The following is a 26,176-nucleotide window of genomic DNA, read 5'->3' as shown; positions in this document are numbered from 1 at the left end:
GGCCTAAATCCATCGTTTTTTTGCTCACCATGCCATTCCAGTTTGAACCCAGCCATATGCAAATCAGTCTTGACCCTGTGCCCCATGGGAACAGTCCAGCCCGAACTGCCAAGCCAGGTCCTCCCTGGACTGGAAACAAGCATCCTAGGACCGGTTTCGGGCTTTCAGCCCTCGTCAGCCAGGATAGCTTGATTCCAGTGGCATGGAGAGCAAGGGACTCACGTCTGAGCATACCCTTCCCACTCGGGGTGACAAATGCAAAATCAACAATTGATGGACAGAATGCAGAACAATGTCATACATTCACCCCAGTACAGAGATCTGGGCCTAAATCCATCGTTTTTTTGCTCACCATGCCATTCCAGTTTGAACCCAGCCATATGCAAATCAGTCTTGACCCTGTGCCCCATGGGAACAGTCCAGCCCGAACTGCCAAGCCAGGTCCTCCCTGGACTGGAAACAAGCATCCTAGGACCGGTTTCGGGCTTTCAGCCCTCGTCAGCCAGGATAGCTTGATTCCAGTGGCATGGAGAGCAAGGGACTCACGTCTGAGCATACCCTTCCCACTCGGGGTGACAAATGCAAAATCAACAATTGATGGACAGAATGCAGAACAATGTCATACATTCACCCCAGTACAGAGATCTGGGCCTAAATCCATCGTTTTTTTGCTCACCATGCCATTCCAGTTTGAACCCAGCCATATGCAAATCAGTCTTGACCCTGTGCCCCATGGGAACAGTCCAGCCCGAACTGCCAAGCCAGGTCCTCCCTGGACTGGAAACAAGCATCCTAGGACCGGTTTCGGGCTTTCAGCCCTCGTCAGCCAGGATAGCTTGATTCCAGTGGCATGGAGAGCAAGGGACTCACGTCTGAGCATACCCTTCCCACTCGGGGTGACAAATGCAAAATCAACAATTGATGGACAGAATGCAGAACAATGTCATACATTCACCCCAGTACAGAGATCTGGGCCTAAATCCATCGTTTTTTTGCTCACCATGCCATTCCAGTTTGAACCCAGCCATATGCAAATCAGTCTTGACCCTGTGCCCCATGGGAACAGTCCAGCCCGAACTGCCAAGCCAGGTCCTCCCTGGACTGGAAACAAGCATCCTAGGACCGGTTTCGGGCTTTCAGCCCTCGTCAGCCAGGATAGCTTGATTCCAGTGGCATGGAGAGCAAGGGACTCACGTCTGAGCATACCCTTCCCACTCGGGGTGACAAATGCAAAATCAACAATTGATGGACAGAATGCAGAACAATGTCATACATTCACCCCAGTACAGAGATCTGGGCCTAAATCCATCGTTTTTTTGCTCACCATGCCATTCCAGTTTGAACCCAGCCATATGCAAATCAGTCTTGACCCTGTGCCCCATGGGAACAGTCCAGCCCGAACTGCCAAGCCAGGTCCTCCCTGGACTGGAAACAAGCATCCTAGGACCGGTTTCGGGCTTTCAGCCCTTGTCAGCCAGGATAGCTTGATTCCAGTGGCATGGAGAGCAAGGGACTCACGTCTGAGCATACCCTTCCCACTCGGGGTGACAAATGCAAAATCAACAATTGATGGACAGAATGCAGAACAATGTCATACATTCACCCCAGTACAGAGATCTGGGCCTAAATCCATCGTTTTTTTGCTCACCATGCCATTCCAGTTTGAACCCAGCCATATGCAAATCAGTCTTGACCCTGTGCCCCATGGGAACAGTCCAGCCCGAACTGCCAAGCCAGGTCCTCCCTGGACTGGAAACAAGCATCCTGTGATACGGTGGGAGCCTATGATGAGGGGCCTTCGCTGGTCGGCGAATTGGGAAGACCGCGTCTCCCTATACGCGGATGACATACTGCTTTACTTATCTTCTCCGAGGCGATCCATCCTCACATTGCTTAATATTTGCGAGGGCCGGGCATCCGGCTATACGATCAACTGGTCGAAGTCGGTCCTCATGGTGCTGAGGGGCCCCCCCCCTCGACTGTCAGAGGGCTGTCAGATACAAGTGGCGGAGGGGTCATTCAAATACCTGGGGGTGCACGTTGCGTTGGATCAGCTGGAATTTTTCAGGCACAACTTAAGCCCTCAATTGGACCGCCTCAAGCAGGATGTGCGGCACTGGGGAACGTTGCCCTTGACCCTGGTGGGGAGAGCGGCGCTCTTTAAAATGATGGCCCTGCCGAGGTTTCTTTATGTGTTGGAAAATACTCCATACCCGGTGCCGCCGGCCTACTTCCGTGCGGTGGCAGCGCAGGTCTCTAACTTACTCTGGGGCAACAAACCAGCGCGCATTGCACAAGCAAAACTAGTCTGTGGGTGGTACGATGGGGGAATTGCGCTCCCAGATATCCAGCTATATTATTGGGCGGCGCAGCTTAAGGTGATCAACCAGTGGCTCCATGTGCCTCAGTCAGATCCCGCGTTCAAGGCAGATAGGGATATACTGGGTGAAAGGGGTCTGCTAACCCCATTATACGATGCCCGGTTGACCCCCACAGCTGATTGGGCCTCTGCGACAGACTGTGTCTATCTGGCATGCGGCACAGGCCAGGCTGGGTTGGCGTGGAGTCCTGACGCAGCTTACGCCTCTCTGGGACATGAAGCGACTGGGACGCCTCAGGGACAGCAAGGGCTTTGACGCTTGGGACGCTATCGGGATCTCGGTGATAGGCGACGTGTGGCACAAAGGGGAGGTTGTTCAATTCGCTCGCTTACAACAACAATATGAGCTGGCTCCTTCAGAATGGTTCCGATACCTACAGATGAAACATGCCCTAACGGCACAGTTAACCCCAGGTGTGCAGGTTCCAGAGGCATCCCCACTGGAAGACAGGTTGTTGACCGAATACATGCCTAAGAGGGCCACGTCCTTCACGTACCGTAAACTGATCAACAATTTGCCGGACCCTATGGGCCTCTTGCGGGAGAAATGGGCCGACGAGGTCAGCGATTTTGATGACCCAGATTGGCGGGAGGCGCTGGCTTCACCACGCGAGGCGGGTATACCCTCAAGGCTGCGTCTAGTGCAACTTCGTATTTTACATCGTTCATATTTCACCAGAAGCCTGTTACATAAACTGGGCAGAGCGCCACATCCCTTCTGCCTGCGGGGTTGCGGGGAGGAGGGAACCTTCTATCACCTGATCTGGGACTGTCCGGTTCTCCAACTCTTCTGGAGGCGAGTGTTGCATACGATGTCGCAGGTGTGCGGGGTGTCACTGTTGCCGGAACCCAGACGCTGTCTGTTGAATGTGTGGGAGCCCACGGATCTTAATCGCCAGGCGCAGGGCTGGGTGACGCTGGGGAACATGATAGCTAAACGGAACATAGCCCAAAAATGGGGAGCGATGGAGACACCGTTGCTATCAATGTGGAAGAAAGAGATGGATGGGGCTATGTTTGCTGAGCGTTCCGTATTTATCAGGCGGGGTTGTCCTCGAAAGTGGGTCAGAGTGTGGGGAGCATGGAACAAGTATAGGGGTAACATATGTGATCCGCCACCTCTTTCTGATGAGGAATCTTCCGACTCAGATGGCTAGGGAAGCTGAGGGGGTGGAGGGGAGGGTGGGCGATATTGTAGGTTTCAAGGCGTCCGATCTAGGCCTACTTGTAGAAATTGTGACTATGTGTGGTGATGTGTCTAATGAACTGTATATACGATCTGATTTCATGTCCTTTGGTTGTATTTGTTGTGAAAACAATAACATTTCTTTAAAAAAAAAAAAAACAACAAGTATAAAAGGAAAACACAAAAGAAAGAACTTACAGAGCAGGCACCGAAGATGGCAGACGCATCTTACTAACGCTCCGTACCTCAACCCCTGGTTATCCTGAGCATCCTGCTTTTGCGGGGCTCTATTTGGCCCCAGTGCACCTCTGCCATGGCGGGCTGAACCTGTGCTACAGGAGAAGAATTGCCCGGGCTCTGAATCCACTCTGCGGCGGTCCTGGACGTTGCAGCCTGCTGCGCTGGAGAAACCTGGGCCTGGTAGCGTGGCCACGCTGCTGCCCGAACGAGACGACTCTGCTGCCGCAGCAATCCTGACGCCGTCTGACGCCGCCAACCCCTGCCCTGGTGGGGTCGCGGGCTGCGGGGTGGCGCCTCATGCTCTCTGCGGTCCGGTGGCGGCAGTAACTGGAGGGCGGGTCGAGGGAGAAGTCCGGATCCGGCGAGGCAAGCTGAGACAGTGGGGACTGCCAGTACAACGCTGGAGTGAGGCCTGCACCATTGAGGTAGGCCTGCAAGGGGAGCTTGGGGTGCTTCTGGCGGTGGTGGGGGACCACGGGGGCCGGTCAGGCCTAGGGGCCACCCACCTGATCACAGCGCGACTGCTCCTGCGGGCCAGACAGCTGGGGTGAGTCACGGGGGCCAGCCGGGCCTAGGGCTCCTGCAGAGGTTCCTTGCGGGGGGGAGACCCCACTACCTGGGTGCGTGCTGCGGCCCCTGCAGGTTTCTTGACATTGCGGAGCCCGTGTGAGGTGGGGGCCCACAAGGGTCGGTCGGGCCTAGGGACCCTCATCTACACGTGGCTGGGACTGAGTGGCTGTGCTTACTGGGCCTCTGGTGAGATGGTGTGGTGGCGCTTATATCCTGCTACCATTGGACTTCATGTTGGCGCACAGTGTCACCCTTCCTGCTGCAGCGGTCGTTGTCTGCTGTGCCAGTGGTGGCTCTCTCTGGGACCTGGCCTTCTGACGTGACGGTTTGTGCTGTCCGCACTGGAGTTGCTGGGTGTAGCCTGCGCTGCTGAGGTGGGCCTGCGGAGAGCGCTGGGGGGTTCCTGCTTGTGGCGGTGGGGGACCACGGGGGGGGTCGGTCGGACCTAGGGGGCCCCCCTGCCTGATTACAACGCAGCTGCTCCTGTGAGCCGGGTAGCCGGTGTGAGCCACGGGGACCGGCCTGGCCTAGGGCTCCTGCGGAGGCTATTTGCGGGGGAGAGACCCCACTACCTGGGCACGTGCTGCGGCCCCTACAGGGTTCCTGGTGTTGCGGCGCCCGTGTGAGGTGGGGGTCCAGGGGGTCGGTCGGGTACAGGGGCCCTCGTCTGCACGGGGCCGGGATGGAGTGACTGCGCTCGCTGCGACTCTGGAGAAGTGGTTGTGTTTGTACCCTGCTGCCCCTGGAATTATTATTGGCGCACAGTGTCACCCTTCCTACTGCACGTGGTCGTTGTCTGCTATTCCAGTGGGGACCCTTTTCGGGGCCTAGCCTTCTGGCGCGGCGGCTGATGTGGATCGCAGCGCTCACCTGTGAAGGGATTTTCTGCCGACGGTGACCTGAGGGGCAGCGGGTTCCGGGGATTTGCCACCTGTCCCACCCGGATTACACGCCTTGGCGGAGCGTTTCTTATGACCAGGTGGACATGTGAGATTAACTGAGGGGGTAGGCTCTGTTGCCCGTCGGGTCCAGGGCCCCGCTTCGGACTGGGATTACAGGCTCCTCCCTACTGCGAGTCGGTTCACCCACTGCACGGGTCCTTCTCTGTGACACAGGCACCCAGAGCAGGGATGGAGATACACCTCGCCACATCTGACCTCTGAGGTGCACTCCTACAGGGGGGCTGGGGAGCAGTGGGGCCCAACACACGTCCTTCCCATTAAACCCTCATGTTCTCCTGCTCCCGTGTCTGACGGGGTGCTTGTGGTGGCGACCAACTGTGTAATACCAGGGGTGGGACCCTATCTTGCAGGTGGAGAGAGGGCTGGGGGCCACCACACCTATCCCGAATTACAGACTATTGACCAGGGCATCGCCCGACAGGCGCATCTACTCTTCCCAGGACTGATTTGGGAATTCCTTGGCTGAGACTGCTGTGAGGGAGGGCCTAGTCGTCTGGAGGAAGCCTGGGCCCACTGGCCGCACGAGGGCGCACATTGTTGTCCAAGGTGAAGCTACGCTATGGAGGGTTCGATCCTAGTCGCAGACGAGGCCTCAGAGTTGGAAAAGTCACGGAAACTTGCCAGCCCAGCCTTGCTGCCTATGAAGAGCGCTCAGCAGATCATCATGGGCCGCTTGCGCAACAACCCCTTTCGCGATGCGCCTCCTGGGGGCCAGGCTGGGGCATTGCTCACAGCCCCTGGGGCAGCGGCAGAGATGAACTCGCCTGACATTGCCACCGAACTAGACTCTGTACTGGCGGAAGTGGAGCGCATCGGCAACGCCCTGGACCTGACCCGCACATCCTTGGAGGGCCGCATGGACACTATTACCTCAGAATTTACACTACTCCGAGCCGACCAACACAAACTCTCAGACCGAGTATGTGATGCGGGGGCCACGCTGGCAGACCTCCGACCCAGATCCCAGAATTGCTCCTCCGCGCATCAAGATCTGCTGGGTCGGGTTTGCACCCTGGAGGACAAGGTGGACGAAGCGGAGGGTCAATCACGCCGAAATAGTGTGCGTGTAGTCAATTTTCCTGAGGGAGCGGAGGGGCAGGACCCGGAGACCTTCACGGAGGCCTGGATGAAGGAGCTCATGGCCTCCGCATCGTTCTCCCCACAGTTCGTAGTACAGCGAGCCCACCAAATAAATGCCCACAGGCCCCTTCCTGGGGCGCACCCTCGCCCCTTCCTGTTCAGAGTCATGAACTTCAGAGATGCTATTCTGCGGGAACTGGGCAAGCATTCCGGCCCCAAGGTGCAAAACGTACCCGTTTCTCTCTTCCCTGATTACACAGCTCAGGTGCAGAGGAGGCGAGCCACCATCACTGCAGTAAAACAACAGCTACGGGACCTGGACCTCCGCTGTTCCTTGCTCTTCCCAGCCCGCCTGCGAGTCATCAGAGAGGGCACTACGAAATACTTTGACTCCCCCGCTGAGGCATGGGAATGGCTCGAGGAGCAGGGGTTGGCGACGGCACCTAAGACATCTGATGAGTCCCGGCCTCGTGAGTCCCCCCCCCCCCCGCGGAGGTAGGCGCAGAGGGGGAAAGGCCAGGTGTGTGAGACATGCAGTGACCATCCCCAGGCCCGACCAAATCAGATTGGAAAGTCAGAGGGCCCTGCGGGCAACGGCGGCCCTCCAGCCCTCCAGATCTCTATACCCGGCCGACACCGTTGCCTCTCCAATTGGGTCCGGAGCCCCTGAAACCACGCCGGAATGGTCCTTGGACGCGGATTTTCCCCCGCTCCGGGGTGTCACCCCACAAACCGCAGATGGCATTATCTGATGTTAACTTTACATGCATGTTGGACTATCGCACTACTTCAGGACTTGTTTGTTTTACTCTAGTGGCTGCGTGATGGGGCCCCCCCCCTTTTTCCAACGCGCTCCCCTGAGGCGTTTGGCAGGGGAAGACCTTACATTGTTTATTTCCTCTTTCAAGTCATCTTTCCTCCTGAGACTCCGGCGTTAGTTGTCTTGAGCCTTCTATGCATGCTAGAACGCCATGGTAACTCAGGACATGTTTCTTCTTGTACCCCTTTTTAGGTCTCGCCTGACCCAGCGCATGCGCTGGTCTGGCGAGACTTTGAGAGGGCTCCAAAAAGTGCTACCAGGCCAGCCTAGAGCTACAGTGCAGGTGCACGGGCGCCGCGCTTGACCGCGATTACTTTCACTTTCGCAGCCGCACGGCTGCTTGGCATAGCCAATAGGTTTCGCTTTTGGGACCTTATAAGTATTTAGTTATGCAACTGTTGCATGGCTAAACACTTATAAGGTCCCAAAGGCGAGACCTATTGGCTATGCCAATGCTTGTTTGAGATGCTCTACCTCCTGCTTCATTGGCTATAACTGAAGGGGAAGGTCTATACGTTGTCTCCGCTTACTTACTGGTCTACCTTCCCCCCACAGTTGTACGATGATGATAGTTCCGTAGCCATGTTTCGGAATGATAGTTTGGGCAGCTCCTCACGTTGGGGTTCCGCTCTCTTCCTGTTGCAAAGTTTCATATTACCCTACCTTCTTATTTTTTTTCCCCTGTACGAGTCGCCGCCCCTGCAGACCTGCCGCTTTCCCGTCCTCCCCGTCCAAGGGAGTCCCTCATAGAGAGAGCCCTACAGTGCCCGGATTGGACACATCGACCTTAATAACCCCAATGACTGACCTTAGCGTCCTAACTTGGAATGTTAGGGGGATCCAGACACCTTCTAAGCGATACGCCATCTATGCCTATTTACAGCATCACAAGACGAGTGTAGCACTTTTACAGGAAACACACCTAACAGCCACTGAAGACACACGCTTGCGCCGGCGCTGACGTGGTCAGATATACAGCACCAATTACTCGTCCATGGCTAGAGGGGTGATGATATGGGTTAAGGCTGGGGTCCCGTGGGAAGAAAAGGAAGTTCTGGTAGACCCAATGGGGCGGTACGTCCTGATAAGAGGCAGGCTGAACGGTCAACCGATTCTGCTTGGCTCCTTATACACCCGCAACGTTGCTCAGGGCACCTTTTTGAGTGATCTCTCAGATATTGCTTCGATGGAGGGACGTCCTGTGGCTCCTGGGTGGGTATCTTAATGCAGTACTTGATGTTTCCCTTGACCGTTCCTTTCCCCCCCCCCTTACTAGTACTACGGCTTCCTCCAACGCTCACCTTTTAAATACATGGCTAGAACACTGGGCCCTCTCAGATGTTTGGCAGGAACGTCACCCACGTTCCAGGGTATACTCCTATTCCCCAGTCCATAAGCTACACGTACGCCTCGACCGAATACTCGTATCCGCAGCCCTCCTCCCCTTGATACAAGCGACGGATTATCTTGGTCGGACACACTCCGATCATAACCCCTTGCTGACACACCTGGCCTGGGAGGCACCGCCCCAGCCGGTTCCGACCTGGCACCTGCAGACTGCAGCCCTGAGGACCCCCTCTTTCAAAACTCGCTGGAGGCAGCAATAGCTAACTATTTTACAGTTAATACCGGCTCCGCAGACTCGATCCTCACTGAATGGGAGGCCTTTAAGGTGGTTGTTAGGGGCCATTGTCTGGGACAGACTTGGAGTATGCGCAGACAACTAGACACCTCACTGACCCACATTGAGGGACGGATACTCCTACTTGAGTCGCAAATTGTCACGAACCCGGCAAGGCAGCGACATCTTGATGCTGCCCATGCCGAGCGCGCCGTGCTTCTAGACCACCTGCGTTGCCATAACTATTTAGCACACTCGATCCGCTTCCACTCGACCGCGGACAAAGCCGGGAGACTACTGGCCTATTTGATTACACAGGAGCACCCCCAGCGCCCCATAAATTTCTTACTTAACGACCTTGGTCAGGAACGTAGTACCCCGGGAGAAATTCACGCACTGATGACTGAGCACTACACTCGTCTGTATGACACTCTACTGACAGGTAACGCCCACGACGTGGGATCCTTCCTGGATACAGTGGAGTTACCCGCTCTGACGGTGGATCAGTCCCTGGAGCTGGACTCCCCTATAGTGGAAGACGAAGTGTGGGACGCATTACGTGCCTTGTCCTCGGGTAAAACTCCAGGGCCGGACTGCAGCTGCACTCAACGTTTCTGGAGGCAATCTCGGAAGGGACCTTGCCCCCCACCATGCGTACCGCTAATGTAGTGTATTTGTTGAAACCTGGTAAGGACCCCACATAACCTGGTTCATACCGACCGATTGCTAGATTAAATTCAGATTATAAGATCCTGGCAAAGGTCCTCGCCAATCGACTGGCTCCGTTAGTCCCTGATCTGGTACACTCTAACCAAAATGGCTTTGTTCCACAGCGTAACACGGTCCTGGACCTAGGCCGCTACTTTCGAGTGGCGGAGTATGCCCCAACCGCCTGGCCGCGATCCGGTTGTATGGTATTAGATCTCGAGAAGGCCTTCGTCTCGCTGGCCTGGAACTTTCTATTTGCTGCTCTGGTTCGTCTTGGAGTCGGCCCCTACTTCCTCAGCTTAGTCCAATTGTTATATTATGAGCCGTCGGTTCGGGTTCGGACGGGCCCATATATTTACGATCCGATTCGAGTACGGCGTGGGACCCGGCAGGGATGTCGTTATCCCCGCTACTATTTGCGTTAGCGGTGGAGCCGCTGGCGGCTCATATCCGCACACATGTTTGATATGGGAATAGAACTAGGCAAAGGCATTCACACCATTTCGCTCTACGTCGATGACTTGTTAATATACGCCAGGGATCTTCATGATATTCCCCCTTCCCTTGATCGAGCCCTTAGCCACTTTGCGCGAGCCTCCGGGCTGAGAGTCAACCTGACAAAGTCCATACTCTCCCCGTTCCTGGGTGATACACCGGATCCAGGCTATACACTCGGGGGGACACCGGTGGCCTGGTGCACCGACCCTTTTCGTTACTTAGGTGTTCAGCTTTATCGCGCCAAAGCCGACCTCTTTGACGGAAATGTCGTCCGAGCTACCACGGCGATTCGATCCCAGATGAGTTTCTGGAAGAATCTCCCGTTGGCAATTTCTGGTAGAGTCGCGCTGGTTAAAATGGTGGTCCTTCCCCGCCTCCTTTATTATTTTGCCACACTACCCCTCATTTTCTCCCCCCCCTTCTTTAAGCAGAGGGAAAGAGTAGTACGAGATTTCATATGGGGGACTTCACGCCATAGAGTGTCCATGGGAAAGCTTTATCTACCTGCCGAGCTGGGCGGACTCGCGGTGCCCACTTTTGAGCATTACTACCTGGCCTCCCATCTGCAATGGGCCGCCAGGTGGATGTCCTCCCGTTATCTACCAGACACGGCCTCTCTGCGACCCCCATTACTACTAAAAACCCTACTTCAGATTTTCCACCCCTGCTCCACATATAGGCCTCCAGATATTTTCCTCTTTACTGTAGCACACAAATGCTTTCGCAGGTGCCTTTTCCTCACTAGAGCCACCAATCCGTACGCACCTGCCATCCCTCTCTTGGGGACTCCACGGGGGGACACCTACACGACGGCAGCGGAGTTACATCACTGGACCTCGGAGGGGGTACAAGACGTGGGGGACCTCTTTCAAGAAGGCGCTCTAATTCCATTCCAGGACCTCATAGTAGGAAAAAATATACCTCCTGGGCAGTTCTTATTACACAAAGCACTCATAGCCTCATTAGCATCCAAATGGGGTGTGCTCACCCAGGAGCCTCCCATACATCATACTTTGCAGTACCTTCATGTGATGGAGAGAGGGAGGCACCTTACGCGTTGGTTCACATCCTCACTTCGACAACATACAGAAACAGATCTTACTCGCCTTCGGCTTCGCTGGGAGGGGGCCCTGGGTAGAGCGTTTACCGATAGGGAATGACTAGCTGCCTGTGGCGGTCCAACCCGCATCCCACGGAATCAACGGTTCCGACAGATACAATTTTTCATACTACACCAAGCCTACCTTACCCCAGCCCAAATAAACAGGTACTTCCTCCACATAGATGCGGCTTGCCCCCGCTGCCGGCAATTGGATGCTGACTTAATACATATGCTTTGGGGATCCGTCCTGACTGACTACTGGCACACCGTGACGACAACCCTCATAAGCTGTGCAGCTCGCACCATTCCCCCGACATGGGAAACTCATGTACTGCACCTCTTTAGCAGGAACAAGAAATAGAGTTGCTACATGGTTTCGTGACCTAGGCCTAATAACTGCCAAGCGCCTGATCACTAAGCGCTGGAAATCCCCCCTACCACCTCACCCTCTTGCTTGGCAGTGATCCTTCTCCAATTGGGCGAGGGCGGAGGGTGCGATGCTGCACAGAGAGGATCTGCTTGGCATTCGTATGTTCCCCCTGGTGCCTCATTGGGATGCGATGGTCTCCAAGCTCTCGGGGGCAGACACGGGATTCCTGTCTGCATCACAGAGGGCTATCACTCAGGGTGCCCCCCCCCCCCCCCCCACTGACACGACTCCGGACTGACACCAACACCCAGACTGCCATTACCCTTCTGCCACAGAATCCCGCTGTCACTGAGTCTTAGGGGTGTTTGAGGTCCTCCAGCGAATTTAGCTATGGCGGCAGGTCTTGCGCGACTGTCCTATTCTTCTTTCGCTTTCATTGCCCTCATTTTGTTGTGCCCTATGCCCCTGGTTACGTTTGAACTGCACTGCTCCTGCATTACTCGTACATTACTCGATGCTGCGATTTGTCAGCACCACTCTGTCTTTCCTGGGATATTGCCACAAGCTTTGATGTAATTAATGCGCACTGAATTTTTCATCGTCATGTAGTTATCGACCCGGCTGTACCCTGTCACTGGCAATCTATTCTCTTTCCCCCCCTTTCTCCGCCTGTTGCATGAGTGACGCCCTATCTATATGCCTTGCTACTTATATTCTTCGCATATTACCCAATGCCGTACCTTGTCAACGCCACTCCGCCTTTCTTGGGACATTGCCGTAAGCTTGGATGTAATTAATGCGCCCTGAATTTTCATTGCCATGTTGTAATCAGTCAAAGTGTACCTAGACGCTGGCAATTCATTTTCTCCCTCCACCCCTCCTTTTTCGCTTCTCATCTGTTGCATGAGTATTATTCTGACTGTATGTTTTATTGACCAATGTGCAAATACAAACAAAAAGTTTAAAAAAATGATTTAAACAAAAAATGAATAGAAAGGTAGTTAAAGAAAATTATAACAGTAAATACCGATATTTGCAACAAAAAAAAACCGTTTAGTAATCAATATTTCTTCCACGACATTAACAGAGGAGCAATTGAGAGTACTAGAAAAAGGAACATAATGCGTAAGCACATATATCACCAACAAATTAGAAAGTGAGATTTCTTTATTTAGGTTCATGAGAGCCTTAAGGTTAAAAAATTTTTTTACCAACATACTTCCACCTTAAGGAACCTTAAATCAAACAGAGTTGTTGGAGTTCAAAGCCAGAAGCACATTTCAAGCGCCCATGTCCCAACAACTGTTGGACACATTTGAGCTTTTGGTGAAAGGTAAACTGAACAAACTCCAATTTTAACCTAAAAGTAGACAGAATTTAACCAAACAGAGAAAAACACATTATGTACACTAGCGACCAATCCGGATTTGATGTTTCAACCAGCAGACAAAAAAGGTGGTCTTGTTCTGATGGATCAATCTTTTTACACAGCTAAGGTAGAGGAACATGTTCAGGACACGTCAACATATATGCATTATGACAAGGATCTTATCACAGAGATATCAGAAGTTCTGAAAATCATACTACAGAAAGCTGAGGATCTCGGATGGAATTCATCCTCTACTAAATCCTTTTTTACCACAGAATTTCCAAGAAGGCCCTCATCTTTATATGGTGCCTGAAATCCATAAGAATTTTGATCTGTCTTTTAGACCAAACGTATCAGGATGCAACTCAATATTTGAACCAATTCGTAAATACTTGGATACGTTTTTTTCAACCATTTGTGCAGGCATGGATTACTAAAATTAAGGACACCACACACTTTAACTAATTGAGTGAATTATCCATGGAGGGTTCACAAGATTGGACATTGTGCACAATTGACGTAATGGCACCGGACACATCGATTCCTCATCAGGAAGGAATGGAGGCGGTAGAGTGGGCACTGTTGCAACAATCTAACGTAAAGGCTCACAGAGTATTTTTATTATAATTATTGCATTTTTGTCTCTATCACAGCTACTTCTAATGGAAGGAAATGTTTTATTTACAACTTAGGGGCCCTTCAATGGGATTCGCTGGGGCTCCAGTGTATGCAAATATCTTCATGGCCAAATTTGAGGAAGAGAACATACTTGGCAAAGTCCCATGGCAAGAAAATTTGGTGATATATAACCGCTTTATAGATCACATCTTTTTAATATGGAAAGGAAGCCTGGAATCATTGTCTTCACAACTGAGTTACTTAATCAAATTGACAGCAGGATACAGTTTACAAATCATATCTGCAAGATCGAGATTACATTTTTGTATGTGAAAATAGATAACAAAGAGACTGGATTGTGCACTAGCGGGTTCATTAAACCTACGGCTAGCAATAACATACTACTGTATCAAAGTTTTCATCCTGAGAAACTACTTAAAAGTTAGAATCAGGCATATTTCGTCTGAACCAGAAACAGCGCCGAAGACAATAAAAGAACACAAAGTGAGATATCAACAAAGAAAGTATCCATCTAATCTATTGGAGGAAACTGAAATAAGAGTGATGGCAATAAACTGACAAACTCTAGAAACAACAACCAAAGAAGGAACAAAAAAGATTTGTTTTTGTTTCTAAATACAACACAATCCAGGAACATCAAAAGGATTATAAATCAGAAAGGGGAACTCATACATCATGCATACATTGCAATAATGTGATTGTTGGGGATAGTATTACACATATGCAAAAGAAACAATTGATGGACAGAATGCTGGACAATGCAAACATTCATCCCCAGTCACAAAGATCTGGGTTTAATATATCATTCTTTTGCTCACCACACCACCCCAGTTTGGACCCAGCCATATGCAAATCAGTCTTGATCCTGTTTCTTGTGGGAACAGTCAAGCCCGAACTGCCAAGCCAGGTCCTCCCGGGACCGGAAACAAGCATCCTGGGATCAGTTTCAGGGTATCACCATTCATCAGCCAGGCTAGCTTAAATCCAGTGGTGTAGTGAGCACGGGACACAAGTCTGGGCATACCCTTCCCACTTAGGGCAACATAAGCAAAAGAAACAATTGATGGACTGAATGCTGGACAATGCAAACATTCACCTCCAGTCACAAAGATCTGGGTTTAATCCATCATTCTCTTCCTCACCACACCACCCCAGTTTGGACCCAGCCATATGCAAATCAGTCTTGACCCTGTTCCTTAAGGGAACAGTCCAGCCCCAACTGACAAGCCAGGTCTTCCCTGAACTAGAAACAAGCTTCCTGGGACTGGTTTAAGGGCATCACCCTTCATCAGCCAGGCTAGCTTGATTCCAGTGGTGTAGGGAGCACGGAACCCACGTCTGGGCATACCCTTCCCACTTAGGGCGACATATGCAAAAGAATCAATTGATGGACTGAATGCTGGACAAGCATTCCATCATCTGCTTGTGTTTGCTTTGTTCGCCCTACGTTGGCAGGGTATGCCCAGACATGGGTCTCTTGCTCACTTTGCCACTGGATTCAACCTAGTCTGGCCGATGAAGGGTGTTACCCAGAAACCGGTCCCAGGATGCTTGTTTCCGGGTCAGGGAAGACCTGGCTTGGCAGTTCGGGCTGGATTGTTCCCATGAGGCACAGAGTCAAGACTGATTTGCATATAGCTTGGTCTGAACTGAGGTTGCGAAGTGAGCTAAAGAATGATGATGGATTTAACCCAGATCTGTGACTGGGGGTGAGAGTCTGAAAGGTTTCAGCACTCCGTCTATCATCTCCTTGTGTTTCCTTTGTTCGGCCTAAGTTGGCAGAGTATGCCCAGACATGGGTCCCTTGCTCACTTTGCCACTGGATTAAAGCTGGCCTAGCTGATGGGGGTGATGCCCCGAAACCAGTCCCAGGATGCTTGTTTCCAATTCAGGGAAGACCTGGCTTGGCAGTTCGGGCTGGACTGTTCCCATGAGGCACAGGGTGAAAACTGATTTGCATATAGCTTGGTCTGAACTGAGGTGGCGAAGTGAGATAAAGAATGATGATGGATTCAATCCAGATCTGTGACTGGGGGTGAGTGTCTGAAAAGTTTCAGAGCTCCGTCCAACATCTCCTTGTGGTTGCTTTGTTCACCCTAAGTTGGCAGGGTATGCCCAGACGTGGGTCCCTTGCTCACTTTGCCACTGGATTCAGCTAGCCTGGCTAATGAAGAGTGTTACCCAGAAACCGGTCCCAGGATTCTTGCTTCCGGTTCAGGGACAACCTGGCTTGGCAGTTCGGGCTGGACTGTTCCCATGAGGCACAGGGTCAAGACTGATTTGCATATAGCTTGGTCTGAACTGAGGTTGCGAAGTGAGCTAAAAGAATGATGATGGATTCAACCCAGATCTGTGACTGAGGGTGAGTATCTGAAAAGTTTCAGCCCTTCGTCCATCATCTCCTTGTGTTTGCTTTGTTCGCCCTAAGTTGGCAGGTTATGCCCAGACATGGGTCCCTTGCTCACTTTGCCACTGGATTCAAGCTAGCCTGGCTGATGAAGGGTGTTACCCAGAAACCGGTCCCAGGATGCTTGTTTCCGGTTCAGGGAAGACCTGGCTTGACAGTTTGGGCTGGACTTTTCCCATAAGACACAGGGTCAAGACTGATTTGCATATAGCTTGGTCTGATCTGAGGTGGCGAAGTGAGCTAAAGAATGATGATGAATTCAACCCAGATCTGTGACTGGTGGTGAGTATCTGAAACGTTTCAGCGCTTCGTCCATCATCTCCTTGTGTTTGCTTTGTTCGGCCTAAGTTGGCAGGGTATGCCCAGACGTGGGTCTCTTGCTCACTTTGCCACTGGATTCAAGCTAGCCTGGCTGATGAGGGTGATGCCCAGAAACCGGTCCCAGGAGGGTTTGGATAGTATTACGCATCCCAGATCAGGAGAGGTCATCAAATTACGCCATTTGGCTACCTGTAACACGCACAATTTTATATATATCATAAAATGCCCCTGCGCATTGTTTTAAATAGGTAAAACTGAGTGGAAAGTAAAAATGTACATCACTGAACACAAGAGTATGATACGGAACCAGCATAAGAACTCAAACCTAGTGGTTCATTGGTTAGATTCCAAACATATGTTTGCACAGTTAAGGTTTAAAATCATAGAAGCGATCGAGACAAGCACAGGCTACAATAATTCTCAGTTACTTTCACAACACGAAATGTACTGCATTAAATGTCTTGACACAATGGTACCGAGGGGTCTCAATGACCAAATAGATATCTCTTGATCTTATAATGTAGTCCAATATAGGATGAACAGGAAGGTGCAGAAACACGCAACACATGTCTGATCAAAAAATGTGTTTTACTTTGCATATGGCTTGTTAATTTTCTGTTTTTGTGGGGCTTTCTTCTGCTTTTTTCCTCTATACACAATAGATTCTTTGTTGAAAGTTTGGATAAGGCAAGTGCAGTGCATTATTAAAGCACTAGGGGTAATGCATATATTGTTAGTGAGCCATGTTTGACTTACATACATTTTTTAGAAAAGTTGAGAATTTTTTTCAGTATTAGGGTACTACACTAATAGGTTCAAGGACATCAGAACCATTTATATTAGTCACATTGGGATTAATAGGTGTGAGTAGCAGGTTTTCGTGACCAGTCGATTACATATGTATCTATTTTGTATACACGCATCGTGATACGCTGTAGTTTTATTAGCCGATTGGGTTATGTTTAGCTTAGGAATTGTATTTTTTTAATTCGTGGACAAATTAGACAGAAGTGTGGTGTTGATTACCAAGGAGTTTTAGTTTTTCAAATGCCCGGCTGTTTAAGAAGATGATCATCATACAGTTAAACCGATTGAACAATACATTTTGTTCAAATAGTGGTTGAACAATAAAGCTAGTTTAAAAAAGTATATATTTTTTTAAAACAGGCAATCTTCTCTGTATTTAGTCCATTCCAACAAGGTGGAACATCAGAGTAGGGGGCATGTTTAGCGAGCGTTTTTAGATCAAGTCCTTTTTCGATGTTGAGGTTCATTAGACGATTTAAAAACAGCTTTTTCCCCAGGTGATCGTTAGTGTCCTTTGGCAGGGACGAGGATTCACGACTACAGAGCAGCATAGTGAGGTACGTTCTGTACAGGATAATAGCAGTTTACAGTAAAGACGTGTAGCACGAGGTTCATGTTTATTTTTTTATATGCTGCATAGGTAAAGGCATGACAGTATGAGCTGAAGATAGGAGATTGCTGTGCTGAACTTTTTCATGCTATTGGTAAAAGTGTGACTTATCCCGTGGGACCCTGTTTGCAGTGTTTCATTTATTAACGGGTAGGCAAGAGTTCCAGAGCGATGCTTATCTAATTGGATTGGTAGCATATAAGAAGGATAGGTTTTAACAGTGATTTGACTATTATTGCATTGGTTGATTCACAGGTTACGGAGTGTGTGATTTCTAGGAGCCAGTAAGTTTTGACTGAGAAGCACATTAGTCACGGTGTAACACTGCGTAATAATCGGGCACTTTAGTTTGGGCTTGAATCCTTGGCTTGAATCCTTTATACATTTCACACAATCTTACTTAATGATTAACTGGGTTCACTTTTCATGAAACTGTTCTTGGACATTTATCTTTGATAATTATTCGCACTTCGGGTCCTATATATATATATATTCACTGAAAAAACCATAGGTTTCACACATGTTATAGCTAGCGGAAATTTTACTGATAAAAAACCTGTGAAATTGCCCCATTATAGTTAGTGCTGGCAACTATAACTCACGCGACCGCAATCCTCTGCTGATGCTAATACTGTATTTAGACACTTATTTGCCCATGTCTTCTTCCATACATTTTTAGCTATACATATATTACAAATATTTTTTTTCATAAAGACACATATGTCATCAGCAGAAGATTGCGGTCGCGTGAGTTATAGTTGCCAGCACTAACTATAATGGGGCAATTTCACAGGTTTTTTATCAGTAAAATTTCCGCTAACTATAACGTGTGAAACCTATGGTTTTTTCAGTGAATTTGCAAGGTTTTTTAAATGCTAATTCCTAACTATAACGTGTGTGAAACCTATGGTTTTTTCAGTGAATTTGTACGGTTTTTTAAATGCTAAGTTACTTTACGCCATTCGAGGCGTGCGCGCCCACTTAACGCAGTTCGTTCCGTGCACGGTTTTTATCAACTTTAATAAGCCCTGTACATTTGGTGGCCTTTGGCCACCAAAAGCACAGGGGGTGGGGTCAATGTGGATAGTGTTTTTTTTATTTCGATTTTATAATTTCATGTTGCCAAAATTTAGGTTTTTTTTACCTATTAATAAGCCGTGTACATTTGGTGGCCTACGGCCACCAAAAGCACAGGGGGTGGGGTAAGTGTGGATAGTGTTTTTTTTATTTTTATTTTTTTACCGTACGCTTACGGTAAGCGTACGGTAAGCGTACTCGGCGAAATTGCCGAAAAAAAATTAAAACCGTTTTTGCTCTTGGGGGATGTTTGGGGACTCCCTCAACATGACTATGTGGGAGGGAGTTGTCAAAACAGCCCCGTAACATGTTTTTGGCCATCATGTTCGATAAACAACACTCAGTGCGAGAGACAAAATGGCGGACGCCGCTTCCTGGTTTCGGCCGAATGTTTACTAAGATCTAAGAGCCAATCAGAATCGCGCTCGCGCACGCCACCGTACGCTTACGGTAAGCGTACGGTAAGCGTACCGTAAGCGGGCTCAGATATATATATTGATTTAAAGGCTATTTTCTCAGAATCTACTGAACAGATTTACACCAAACCTACAAAAGGCACTTCCTTGACCTAGGGACTACCTCTCTGCCAAATTTCTAGTAATTCTGTTCAGCCGTTCGGGCTGTAGCTCGTTCTAAAGGTCCTATGGAAAAATGCATGGGAAAAACGCGTTTTGGGACCCCCCTTTTATCTCAGCCCCCGCTTGACGAATCCCCCCGAGACTTTCAGGGTAGGAGCGGAGCGTAGCGCCCCACCTATTTTGAGAAATTCGCGAGGATTCATCGACCGGCGCCAAAGTTATTCAAAATAGAATGTTGAGGTTTTCCTATGGAAAAGGGGTCCTAACTATAACTACCTACTGGCGACCGCCAGTAGGTAATATTATATATATATATATATATATATATATTATCTACTGGCGGTCGCCAGTAGATAGTTATAGTTAGGACCGTGTTTCCATAGGAAATCCGCCACATTCTATTTGGAATAACTTTGGCGCCGGTTGACAAATCCTCGCAAAATTTTCAAAATAGGTGGGGCGCTCCGCTCCTACCCTGAAAGTCTCGGGGTGATTCGTCAAGCGGGTGCCGAGAAAAAAAGGGGGTCCCAAAACACGTTTTCCCGATGCATTTTTCCATAGGGACCTTTAGTCCAAGGTACAGCCCGAACGGCTGAACAGAATTACTTGAAATTTGGCAGAGAGGTAGTCCTCAGGTCAGGGAAGTGCCTTTTGCAGGTCTGGTGTCAATCTGTTCAGTAGTTCCTGAGAAAATCAAAAGTAAAATCGTATATATATATATATGTGTGCGGAGCCTAACCACACATCTCATCCTGAGATCTGATTGGCTGTCAGCACTTCATCCAAGAAGTGTTGGCAGCCATCTTGAGACCAATATACATGACAGCACCTCTTTGCAGTTAATAGAAGGTTTTAAGACTTTAGTTACATTATAAATCATTTGTTGATGGTACCATACTCATTTTAGGAATTGTGGTATGTTCTAAGGTGATTTCACCATATGAAAAAGCCTTCTGCTGGGATATCATGATTGAGAGAAAAATATTTTCTCATGCTTTTCCCACAGAGGTTTGGAAGGTGATCTATAAGCTAAACTGAGAGCTTATTTTCTGTAAATTCACATTATCTTTCTCAGTCATGTGAGAATGAAGTCTGACATTCTCAGTAAAACATGTACATCCAACAAGGGCAGAGACTGTCAGTTGATTCCTTTGTGTTCTACTGCAGCTTCCCAGAGTGTTCCAAAGAACAACTAGAGCGCTAACAGTCCTACTTATGATAAACGTATGGCACACCTGAAGCCATCTTGCTTGGATTAAAGTGGTAACTCTTAAACATTTAATTTAAAAAGGAACAAAATGAGGGGGTTCATTTTTCCATAAAAAGTATGATTAGTGCTGCAGAAAGAAAAATTAGGGCACATTTTGAGTGACATCTCAAATCCTCTTCTATTTCATTAAACAATTCTAACATGCAGACTGAAACATGCACTTTCAATACCAGCAGCAGTTTTCCCTGGTGAGCAGTAGCTTTACTACAGTGATCTAATGAGCAAAAAGAGTGCTAACATTCTGAATTTATGGCAAATGTGTGACACATCTGAATGCATTCTTGATGGAATCAAAGTAAAAAACTGAAAGTATTTCCTACTGAGGAGACTGCAGTAAATGAGGAAATTAGGAAACTTCATAACAAATAAGTCTCCCAAGATGGCCACCAGAGACAAAAGAGCCCAAATGTAGCCCAAATATCACCCAGATGTAGCCCAAGTATAGCCCAATGACAGAATGTCCCAGAGTGTTCTTAAAAACAACTAGAGCGCTTACTGTCTTCAATATGACAAAAGTATGGCACACCTGAAGCCATCTTGATTGGAATAAACTGGTAACACTTAAAACATTTAATTTAAAAAGGAACACAATGAGGGGGTTCATTTTGCCATAGAAATTATGATTAATGCTGAAGAAAGAAAATGAGGGCACATTTTGAGTGACTTCTCAAATCCTCTTCTATTTCATTAAAAAATTCTGACATGCAGACTGAAACATGCACTTTTAATACCAGGAGCAGACTTCCATGGTGAACAGTAGTTTTACTACAGTGATCTAATGAGCAACTAGAGTGCTAACATTCAGAATTTATGGCAAATGTGGGACATATCTGAATACCTTCATGATGGAATCAAAGTAAAAAACTGAAAGCATTTCCTACTGAGGAGACTGCAGTACATGAGGAAATTAGGAAACTTCATAACAAATAAATCTCCCAAAATGGCCACCGGAGACAAAAGAGCCCAAATGTAGCCCAAAATCACCCAGATGTAGCCCAAATATAGCCCAATGACAGAAGTGTGCAAAACACTTATTATTTTGTGTTTTTGCAGTGTTATATAGTGCAGACTTGTCAGGTATTGGAGTGCTTTACATGAGCATTGGTTACATCACACAAGAACAAATTCATTTTGGTTGTAGACATGGGGAGACTAAGTGATTTGACCAGAATCACAGAATGTCGAGCTGAAGCAGAAACTCCAACCTGGTCCCCAGTTGCAAAGTCTGCAGTTCTGGAAGTAACACCACATTCTCTCCCCTAAGTGCAACATTTAATCAAGTGGTCAACTGGATAAAAAAACATAAAGATAACAAATAATTTAAAAGTGCTTTGTCGCTATATGAAAACTCAGAAAATATGTCCTTATTTTAGTCTTTTAGAGCACTAACCATAATTTTGATGCCAATAAGACCCTCTCATATATGTAATTTCTAAAGGAAATGCTCTAGGTATTACAGTTTTGATTACATCAAGATGACGTCAGGCGTTCCACACTTTTGTAATAAATATAGAATGTTAGCAATCTAGTTGTTCATTAGGATACTGTTGAGAGGCAGAGGCCAGGGGCACGGACTCTGAAAATTGAAGGCAGGTAGGAGGGTGCAAAGTCAACAATTTAACCACACTGAGCAGGCAGGAAGGGCCGTGGCAGCACAACAGACTATGGAGGGCAGTGGAAAGGGGGCAGGGGCAACAAAGCAACAATACAGGACTTGCAAGAGAGGCTGTGGCAATGTAATAGACCATTGTGGGCACAAGGAAGAGGCAATGGTAGTACAACCATACATGCCAACAGACCCGATTCAGCCAGGAAACATCCAATGTTTTTAAGCTCAAATGGGCTTTATTTGATCTGTCTCCTGTCTACAATCTCCTCTTTTTCAATGTAACTCAAAGGGGAAAATCAATACCCCAGCTTTTTTTCAAAATCTCCCTCTTACCAAGTTCAAAATGTTCGCAAGTATGGTACATTGGATCATGGAAGGAAATGGGGTAGGGACATGGACTTGGATAACAGAGGACAGGAGGGACATGGAGAGGTGCACCAAACTGACCCTGCAGGGCAGGCATCAGGGTTTGCAGCAGCACAATACACCACACAGGGCATGCGGGACGGGAGTGCAGCACAACAATCCATAGAAAGCAAGAGGGAGGGGACAGGACCATGCACATGGACAACAGAGAACAGAGGGGCAAGAGGCAATGGTAGCTAGCTGACCATAATGGACAGACAGGAGAGAAAGCTGCAGCATAACAGACCATAAAGGGCAGGAGGGACGGATCAGGGGCATTACAATGGAACAGACAAGCCAGGAGGGAGGGAGTAGGGGTCTGCACATGTAAACAGAGGGTTGGGGGCAAGGGGGCAGGGCAGGAGCAGCAAGATAGCCATGGAGGTCAGGCAGGATGGGCACTAGAAGCAAGACACACCATGAAGAGCAACAGTGAGACTGTGATGGCATACACACAGACCATGGAGGGAAGGTGGGAGGGGGTCAGGGGCAGCTAACTGACCACACAGGGAAGGTGGGAGGGGCCATGGCAGCACAGAAGACCATGCATGGCAAGTGGGAGGGTTAGTGGCAGCACAATGGCTATGATGGGCAAGAAGGAGGGTGCAGGGGCATGCACAAAGGACAATGGAGGATAGAAGGGAGGGTCAGGACCTGTGCACGGACAAGAAAGTTCAGGGGAAGGGGCCTCACAACAGACCGCACGGGGCAGGCAGGAGGAGCAGTTGCAGCACAACAGACCAGGGAGGGCAGAAGGGTGTGGCAGTACAATGGACCATGTGGACAGGAGGAAGAGGATAGGGGCATGGCATGTGGACAGGCAGGGTGGAGGTGGCAGGGACAGGTTACAGTCATCTGACAATGCTAGGCAGGTGGGAGGGGAGTGGCAGCTCAACAGAACACTCAGAGTAGGTAGGAGTGGCAGGTCCATGGAACATGGTGGGCAAAAAGGATGGAGTAGGGGCATGCACAAAGACATCGGAGGGCAGGGGGAAGGAGAATAGGGGCAGCAAGCTAAGCACAGAGTTTAAGCAGGAGGTCAATGATGGGACATAGAATTGGGCAATGGAGGACAGGAGGAGTGGACTGGTACATCATACTAAATTGAGGGCAGTGGCAGCACATCAGACCATGCATGGCAGGAGGGAGGAGGCTAGTCCATGGATTCACACAACAGAGGATAGGGAGGAGGGGGATGGGGCAGCAAGCTAACTGTTCAGAGAAGGCGGGTATTAGGAACTTTATTGTTTTTAAAACGTGTGTCTGTGCGAACTACTTAAAATATGAACAAGTATGCAGCATAATCTCACTTTTATTCAGGAAGAAGAGGACGTTTGTGACTGTGACTCCGGGCTCACTTGGCAGAAACACCCCCTGACCCTCCACCCCCTATCACAAAATGTAATGCCCGTGAAAAGGGTAGGTGAACACAGTGTTATATAGAACATAGTCCTGAGAGCACGATTGAAAATGAAAACTAGATATAGTGTATGGTATAAACTATGCACCAAAAAGTGTGATATAAGATGAACTGGGCGTGAAATATAATATGCAATACATTGTGCGCAATGACAGATTCATTGGAGAGCGCGAGATAGCACAGGCACTAGCGCGTGCTATGCGATATGCGCCTTGGAGTGTAATATGCACAGGGCAGTGTTGTGTAACCTAACTAGTCTCTAAAGTTGTAATATAAAATATGTGCTGGGGAGTGTAACGTTGCATATGCACTGTGACAAAGATATGGATCCCAGATTGTAATATGTATGGCATAGCACTGTGCGTTATAACATAGGCATCAAGGAAGGCACGTTAGATGGGGCAATATAACCCGTGCGAAGACAAGTGTGGCATGACATATTCACGGGGTGGTGTTACAGTGCACATGGGCTAGAGAGTGTCATAGCATATGCACTAGCTAGTGGAATACAACACAGAGTTGTGTGGCACTCAGCAGGCAATGGTGGGTGTAACACAGCACTGGGCTCTGCCATGAGCGCGCTGTGACTCTCAAGTGATGTTCGTCCCCTTTCCAGAGAGTAAAATAAAAAGTATTACACATCCGGCAGTGGATGTGTGTTTTATTAATCGTGAGGGGGGTTTCTTGCATAGTTTTGGTCGAATTTTTGTCGAATCCCCTTTGAATGGCTTGGTGTGCATGTGTATTAAATGTGCCCGTCAATAGCTACCCATGTTTGTATAAATAAACGACAAGGGTGTCTACCGGGATTAGGCACGGTAGGGCATCAGACATGTCAGAGCTTCACTAGTGGTGTAAATACATTCCACGTGGAATCATTGTAGGCATAGTCGCCTTTTAATGAATATCATGCAAATCGTCATGGTAATAGGTACGTACGGTTTGTCCAGCATGTCCTAGGTGTGTCTATAAATATATTTTTTTTTTAAATAATAATAAACAGTGGCCGGCCCTGGGGATTGGGGTCAAAAAAACATAATTAGGAGACAGGCCCTGGGGGATGGGGTCATCAGGGCCAATAAATTAGAATAAGAAGGGGAACCACACAGCCCCCCTTCTTAAAAAATTAAAATAAATAAAAGACTGGCATCGTGCCGGAGGTGACGCCCCCTCCTTGCAGCACTCTGCAAACGCACCCCCTGGCGAGTTGTAAGTTGGGGAATTAATTCCTCTTCAATACTGAGGGTCCCTGAGGGCCAACTAGCCCAACAGGCATCTCCAGTATGCGCCAGAGAGCTGCGCTGCAGACAGGTGTTCTGAGGCCAAGCCCCTTTTTATACCTCTCTGTGGCGCTTACTGGAGGTACCTAGTGGTCTAGTTTGACCCTAGGGACCCTTAGGATTCAAGGGGACTTAATCTCTCAACTTAGAACAGCCACAGGGCGCGTTTACACAGTGTAGAAGGGAGGGGACGGGGCCTGAGGTGACGTGTGCAAACACGCACTATGGCACGTTTTAAATTGGGGATATAATTTCCCTTCAATACTGAGGGCCCCTGGGGGCTAACTAGCCCACCAAGTGCTTCCAGTAAGCGCCACTGAGCTGCATTGCAGAGAGGTGGTCCAGGCCGTGCCACTTTTTACACCTCTCTGCAACGCAGCTCTGTGGCACTTACTGGAGGTACCTAGTGGGCTAGTTGGACCCTAGGGACCCTCAGGATTCAAATGAACTTAATCTCCCAACTAAAAACGGACACAGGGCGTGTTTACACAGTGGTGAAGGGAGGGGACGGGGCCTGAGTTAACGTGTGCAAAAACGCCCTGTGGCCTGTTTTAAGAGGTAGTTTTAATCCCCCTGCCCTGTTATATACTAGGGGCTTACAGAGGAGGTCATGCTAATCACAGGGGGACCCCAACGCATAATGTTCCCTAGTGTATGTAGGTGTTTTCACTGTATTCTAAGTGTCTTTTAACATAGCACTGGCTCTAGGACTGGTTAGTCAGACTCAGTTACCACCAGTATCCGTCTGAAAAAGTTGAGGGTACAGGATGATTTTGCAACAAGGCTTCTTTCTGCTCTTCTTTTTGTTCTTTCTGCACGTTATCCTTCTTCCTGCACTTTTCTTCGT

General features: G+C 48.9%; 1 protein-coding gene across 5 annotated transcripts in view; it reads right to left on the bottom strand.

Moving 5' to 3' along the window:
* SNED1 (sushi, nidogen and EGF like domains 1) overlaps positions 1-26,176 on the bottom strand; it is a 3,096,442-nt gene that overhangs the window by 1,816,157 nt on the left and 1,254,109 nt on the right. The window lies entirely within an intron of this gene.

Source organism: Triturus cristatus, chromosome 11 (assembly GCF_964204655.1).
Source record: "Triturus cristatus chromosome 11, aTriCri1.1, whole genome shotgun sequence".
NCBI classification, from domain to species: Eukaryota; Metazoa; Chordata; class Amphibia; order Caudata; family Salamandridae; genus Triturus; species Triturus cristatus.
The sequence above is the reverse complement of the archived record's forward strand: the minus strand, read 5'-3'. Positions and strand labels throughout refer to the sequence as shown.